This window comes from Petaurus breviceps, unplaced genomic scaffold (assembly GCF_028583685.1).
Source record: "Petaurus breviceps papuanus isolate PSGF00001 unplaced genomic scaffold, PetGlider_PUasm1.0 90822, whole genome shotgun sequence".
NCBI lineage: Eukaryota > Metazoa > Chordata > Mammalia > Diprotodontia > Petauridae > Petaurus > Petaurus breviceps.
In genome coordinates, this window is record NW_027187351.1 from 18117280 (window position 1) to 18124312 (window position 7033).

Sequence of the window (7033 nt, forward strand, 5' to 3'; positions counted from 1 at the left end):
CAGCAGTGGTGGTTTCAAGAATTATCAACCCATAAACACCACAGAAAAAGTGAGAGGTCAGGGTGGAACTCTATTGGAACTGGGGAGGACAGTGGAGTGGGTCTGGCCCATGACCCTGGAGCAAGAAGTGGTGGAGGTGAAGTGGCCCTGCAGCCACCTCTGTGTGGCTGCTTCAGAGCTCCTGTCCTACAGATTGTAGGGGGGGCAAGTAACCATTCAGAGGGTAATTACTCTTTTTTTTTTTTTTTAGCAATACAGGTTAAGTAACTTGCTCAAGGTTACATGGCCAGTTATTTCTGGGTGTGGTGCTCAGTATCTGAGCTCAGATTTGATCCAGGGCATCCCGACACTGGAGCCGGTGTTCTTACTCGATGAACCACCTGGCCGCCCCTTGTTTTTTTTTTTTTAATGCTTTATTAACTTCTGATTTACATCATTCGTTTCCACCAGATTTTGAGTTACAAATTTTCTCCCCGTTTTTCCCCCACCCATCCCCCCAAAACAGCAGTCCCACAGGATATCCCCACCTCCAATCTGCTCTCTCCCATACCCGTTTCAACTTTTCCAGTGGATCTCTATGCCTCAGTGCCTGTACATCCCATTTCTTAATTACATGTAAGATGGTATTAATAATAGTATATATGTATATATATACACACACACACACATATATATATATATATATATTTGAATATTTGATTTTAAAACTTTCAATCCCAGACTCATTCCCTTCCCCCCCTGCCGCCCACCGCCACTGGGGAGACAAGCAGTTCAGTATAGGTTGTACATGTGTGGTTAATGCAAAACAATAACATAGTAGATATATTGTAAAAGATTGACTACATTTCCCTCCCACCCGTTCTATTCTCTACTTTGATCCTGTCCCTTTTCAAAAGTGGGTGCTTCCAACTTCCCTCCCCCACCAGCCTGCTCTCCCTTCCATCATTCCCCCTCTCATCCCCTTCCCCCCCATTCTCCTGGAGGGTGAGATCCCCTATTTAGTGTGTATTTCCCTCCCTCCTCAAGCCAGATTCAATAGGAATAAGGTTGATCCATTCCCTTCTGCCCTCCTATTCTTCCCCTCCATTGCAACCATTTTCCCCTGCCTCTTCTGTATGAGATAGTTTGCCCCAATCTGTCTCTCCCCATCTCCTCTCATTATACTACTCTCACCTCTCAATTTCACCTTTTAAGTATCATCCCTTCCTGTTCAATTGGTCCTGTGCCCTCTATCTATCTATCTATCTATCTATCTATCTATCTATCTATCTATCTATCTATCTATCTATCTATGTATACCTGTAAACGTATATACACACATTCACATATGTATTCATATGCTCGCATACCCTCATATAAAGACATATATATATATTTCTAATTCCTTCAACTACTGAGAAAAGTTTCATAAGTTACAATTATTGTTTTTCCATGTAGGAATGTTAATAGTTCAACTTTGATAAATTCCTTATGATTTCTTTTCCCTGTTTACCTTCTCATGCTTCTCTTGTTTCTTGTATCTGAATGTCAAATTTTCTATTCAACTCTGTTTTTTTCAGCAAGAATGCCTGAAAGTCCTGTATTCCACTGAATGACCATATTTTCCCCTGAAACATGATACTCAGTTTTGCTGGGTAGGTGACTCTTGGTCTTAATCCCAGCTCCCTTGACCTCCGGAATATCACATTCCAAGCCCTTCGATCCCTCAGTGTAGAAGCTGCCAGATCCTGGGTTATCCTGATTGTGTTTCCACAATATTCAAATTGTTTCTTCCTGGCTGCTTGTAATATTCTCTCCTTAATCTGGGAATTCCAGAACCTGGCTATAATATACCTAGGAGTTTTCTTTTTGGGATCTTTTTCAGGAGGTGATCGGTGGATTCTTTCAACCTCTATTTTGACCTCTGGTTCTAAAACATCAGGGCAGTTTTTTTGAGAACTGCCTGGAGGATGCTTTCTAGGTTCTTTCTTTGGTCATGGCTTTCAGGTAGTCCCATAATTTTTAAATTATCTCTCCTGGATCTATTTTCCAGGTCAGTGTTTTTTCCCAAGAGATATTTCACTTTGCCTTCTATTCTTTCATTTGTTTGGATCTGTTTGACAGCATCTTGATTTCTCATAAAGTCATTAGCTTCCATTTGCTCCAATCTAATTCTGAAGCAATTATTCTCCTCAGTGAGCTTTTGTGATTCTTTTTCTATCTGGAAATTTGACATTTTAAGGCATTCTTCTCCTCATTGTCTTTTGAGCCTCCTTTGCCATTTGAGTCAGTCTGTTTTTTAAGGTATTATTTTCTTCAGTCAGGCTGTTGACTCTCATTTCATAATTTTCTTGCATTGTTCTCATTTCTCTTCCCAATTTTTCCTCCACTTCTCTTATCTGCTTCTTAAGGTACTCTATGGCCTGTAACCAGCTTGTATTTTCCTTTCAAGCTTTTGGTGCAGGAGTACTGACTTCACTGTTTTCCTCCTGTTCCATGCCTTGCTCCTTTTTATCCCCAAAATAGGAGTGTAATGTTGGAATCTTCTGTCTGCTTTGTTTCCTCTGCCTGCTCATTTTGCCACTCAATTATTTGACTTTTGGGCTTTTTGCCACAGTAGGACTCTGCCTCCAGACAGGGGAGTTTTCGTTCCAAACGCTGGGGTTTTCTCAGCTGCCGGAGGTATTAGATGGGTGCCCTCTCTGAGGTCTCCACAAGCTCTGGCAAGCAGGACACACACCCCAGGACCTCTACCCTAGACTTCAATGCAGATCCAAGCAGGTTAAAGCAAGAGCGATTACCCCTCAGACTGGTGCTTGGTCCCCCCTACACTCTGCAGGCCAGGAGCTGAACCCACCACGTGGCACTGGCAGGCTGTCCTCAGGGTAATTGCTCTTGCTTTAACCTGCTTGGATCTGGATCACTCTCTTGGGTGGTCATCCTGAGGTGTTTGGCCAGTGAACCAAAGTTTGTGCAAGCTGCACAGACGGTGCCCTCCTAATAGCGTTGCCAGCTGCAAAATCCCCTGCAAGTTGGGAAAAAGCTCTCCCCTCTGGAACCAGATTTCCACTTTGGGAAAGAGCTCAAAAGTCCATTAACTGAGTGGTAACATGAGGAAGCAAATGAAGTAAAGAAAGCACAACAATCAAACCTTAGATTCCTTTTTTTGGGGGGAAGAAAAGGATGAAAGCATGGAATGAAAGGAAGACATCAAATTCAGCACTCCTGCACCAAAAGCTTCCAAGAAATATATAAATTGATTATAGGCTATGGAGGAGCTCAAGAAGGATTTTGAAAATCAAGTAAGAGAAGTGGAGGAAAAATTGGGAAGAGAAATGAGAATGATGCGAGAAAATCATCAAAACAGAGTCAATAACCTGGCTGAAGAAAATAACATCTTAAAATAGATTAAATCAAATGGCAAAAGAGACCCAAAAAGCCAATGAGGAGAAGAATGCCTTAAAAAGTCAAATTTGACAGATGGAAAAAAAGAAATTCAAAAGCTCACTGAAGAGAATAATTCCTTCATAATTCAATTGGGGCAAATGGAAGCTAATGACTGTGAGAAATCAAGATACCATGAAACAGATCAAAACAAATGAAAAATAGAAGGCAATGTGAAATATCTCATTGGAAAAACAATGACCTATAATATAGATGTAGGAGAGATACTTTAAAAATTATTGGACTACCTGAAAGATCATAAAAAGAACCTAGAAATCTTCCTTTAAGAAATTCCCATGCCGGTTCCATGGTGTAATGGTTAGCACTCTGGACTCTGAATCCAGCAATCCGAGTTCAAATCTCGGTGGAACCTTGGTGTGTGGGTAACTTTGGAGTGGCCAGGTAGCACAGCGAGTAAGAGCACCGGCTCCAGTGTCAGGATTGACCTGGAGATCAAATCCCGGGCTCAGACACTTAGCACCCACCCAGAAACACCTGGCCATGCAACCTTGAGCAAGTTACTTAACCCCGATTGCAAAAAAAAAAAAGAAAAAAAAAGAAAAAAAAAAAAGAAAGAAATTCCCAAGGAAAATTCCCCTGATATTTTAGAACCAGAGGGCAAAATAGAAATTAAAATAATGCACCGATCACCTCTTAAAAAAAGATCCTAAATAAAAAAATCCCAGGAATAATATAGACAGGTTCCAGAGTTCCCATTTCAAGGAGAAAATATTATAAATAGCCAAGAAGAAATAATTCAAATATTTTGGAAACACAGTAAGAGATTGAAGGGCTTGAAAAATGATATTCTGGAGATCAAGGGACCTAGGCTTAAAACCATGAATCTCTTACCCAGAAGAACTGAGTATCATGTCTCAGGGGAGAATATAGTTGTTCATTCAAATAGAGGTCTTACAAGCATTCTTGATGAAAAAAGCATAGTTGAATAGAAAATTTGACATTCAAATATAAGGAGCAAGAGAAGCAGGAGAAGGTAAACAGTGAAAAGGAATCATAAGGAGATTATTACAGTTGAATTATTTACATGCCTACATGGAAAAATGATAATTGTAACTTATGAAAATTTTCTCAGTATGAGGATAGTTGAAGGGAATATAAATATGTTTGTACATACACACACACACACATATATATATATATATATATACATACATATGTATGTGTGTATGTATACATACATATTCATCTACATAGGAAGGTATATGTGCATATGATTACATATGTGAGTATGTGTATATATGTGTACAGGTATACATAGGCAGAGGGTACAGGATCAATTGAATAGGAAGCATTGGTATTTAAAAGGTGAAATTAAGAGGTGAGAGAGGAATATAATGAGAGGAGATGAGAAGAGACAGAATGGGGTAAATTATCTCATATAGAAGAGGCAAGGGATAACTGTTAAAATGGAGGGGAATAACAGGAAGGCCAAAGGGAATGGTTCATCCATACTCTCATTGAATTTGGCTTAGATAGTGAATAACATACACATTAAATTGGGTATCTTGCCCTGAAGCAGAGAAGGGGAAAAGGGATGAGAGGGGGGAAAATGGAGGGGAGGGCAGGTTGGGGGGAGAGGATAGTTAGAAGCACACAATTTTGAAAAAGGAAAGGGTCAAAGTAGAGAATAGAACAAGTGGGGGGAAGGATAGGATGTAGTGAAATATAGTCAGTCTTTCACAATATATCTACTATGGAATTTTTTGTCTAACTACACATGTACAACATACATTAAATTACTTATCTTCCCAGTAACTGTTGGTGACAAGGGAGGAAGGGAAAGAATCTGGAATTCAAAGTTGTAAAATAAAATGTTTAAAAATTATAATTATCATTATTGTTTTACATGCAAATAGGAAATAAGTTTAACAGCCACTGAAGAATGGAGATACATGTTGCCCTACTGGAACATCAGAGGAGGAATGGGAGAAGATATAGGAGAGAACAGATTGGAGTAGGTGGTATACAGTGGGATAGCTGTTTTGGTGTGGTGGGTAGGGGAAAGATGGGGAGAAAATTTGTAAATCAAAATGTTGTGGAAATGAATGTTGTAACCTAAAAATAAACCTAAAATTTAATTTTAAGATGAAATAAAATAAAAGGAAGGACAAAATTTAATTGTAGAAAACATCTTTTTAAGAGCATTTCAAAAAGCAAAATGGATAATTTTGATTATATTAAAGTAAATTCTAAAGTTTTTGTACAAATAAAACCAACATAAGCAAGATTAGGAGAGAAATAGAAAATAGGGAGAGAATTTTTATAACCAGTGTGTCAGATAAATGCCTTATTTCTAAAATATACAGAGAAATGATCAAGTTTTATAAGAGTACAAGTCAATCTCCAATTGATAAATGGTCAAAGGATATGAGCAGGCAGTTTTCACAGGAAGAAATTAAAGACATCTATAATCATATGAAAAAATGTTCTATATCACTATTGCTTAGAGAAATGCAAATCAAAAAAAAATTTGAGGTACCACATCTCAACAGTTAGATTTGCTAAATTGACAAAACAGGAAAATGATAAATGCTGGAGAGTATATGGAAAAAAATTGGAACACTTATGCATTGTTGGTGGAGTTGTGAACTGATCCAACCATTTTTGAAAGAAATCTGGAATTATTCTGAAAAGGGCTATGAAAAAGTGTGTAACCTTTGATGCAGCAATGCCACTCCTAGGTTTGTATCCCAAAGAGATCAGAGATCATAAAAGTGGGAAAAGTACAATATGTACAAAAATATTAACAGCACATCTTTTTGTGATGGCAAAGAACTAGAAATCAAGAGGGTGCCCATCAATTGGGGAATGGCTAAACAAGTTGTGGTATATGAATGTAAAGGAATACTATCGAGTTATAAGAAATGAGGAGCAGACAGACTTCATAATAATCTGCAGAGACTTATATAAATTGATGCTCAGTGAGGAGACCAGAAGCAGAAGAATTTTGTACAAAGTTACAGACACATCATATCTGTGATGACTAACTTTGATAGACTGGTCTCCTTTCAGAAATGCAAGGTTACAAGAAAACTTCAAATTATTCATCTTGTAAAGGGATATGGACATCCATAGAAAGAACTATAGAATCTGAGTGCGCATTTAAGCAAACCACTTGCTCGCTCTCTTTGGTGCTTTGTTTTGATCATTCCTTCTTTTTCATTGTTCCCTCCATTAATGACAATCCCTATTTATGACTTAAATAATATTTAAAATGAAGGCATTTGTGGAATGTGTACTTGATTGTAACCCATCATGGGGGAGAGGGAGGAAAGGGAGAGGCAAAAAATTAGGAATTCAAGGGATTGTGGAACTGAATGATGTAAAGAATCAGTAAATGAATTTTAAAAAGAAAGAGAGAGGTGTGGCTAGGTGGTGCAGTGAATAGAGCACCGACGCTGGAGTCAGGAGGACCTGCGTTCAAATCTGGTCTCAGAAACTTAACACTCACTAGCCATGTGACCTTGGGCAAATCATTAAACCCAACTGCTCTTTCAAAAAGCACAGAGAGAGAGAGAGAGAGAGAGAGAGAGAGAGAGAGAGAGAGAGAGAGAAAGAAAAAGAAAGAAAGAAAGAAAGAAAGAAAGAA

General features: G+C 38.5%; 1 non-coding gene across 1 annotated transcript; it reads left to right on the forward strand.

Annotated features, from left to right (window-relative positions):
- The first annotated feature begins 3724 nt into the window (after positions 1–3724).
- Positions 3725–3796, forward strand: TRNAQ-CUG (transfer RNA glutamine (anticodon CUG)). Its single transcript has one exon. It is a non-coding gene; the product is annotated as a tRNA-Gln (tRNA).
- Positions 3797–7033: the final 3237 nt, after the last annotated feature.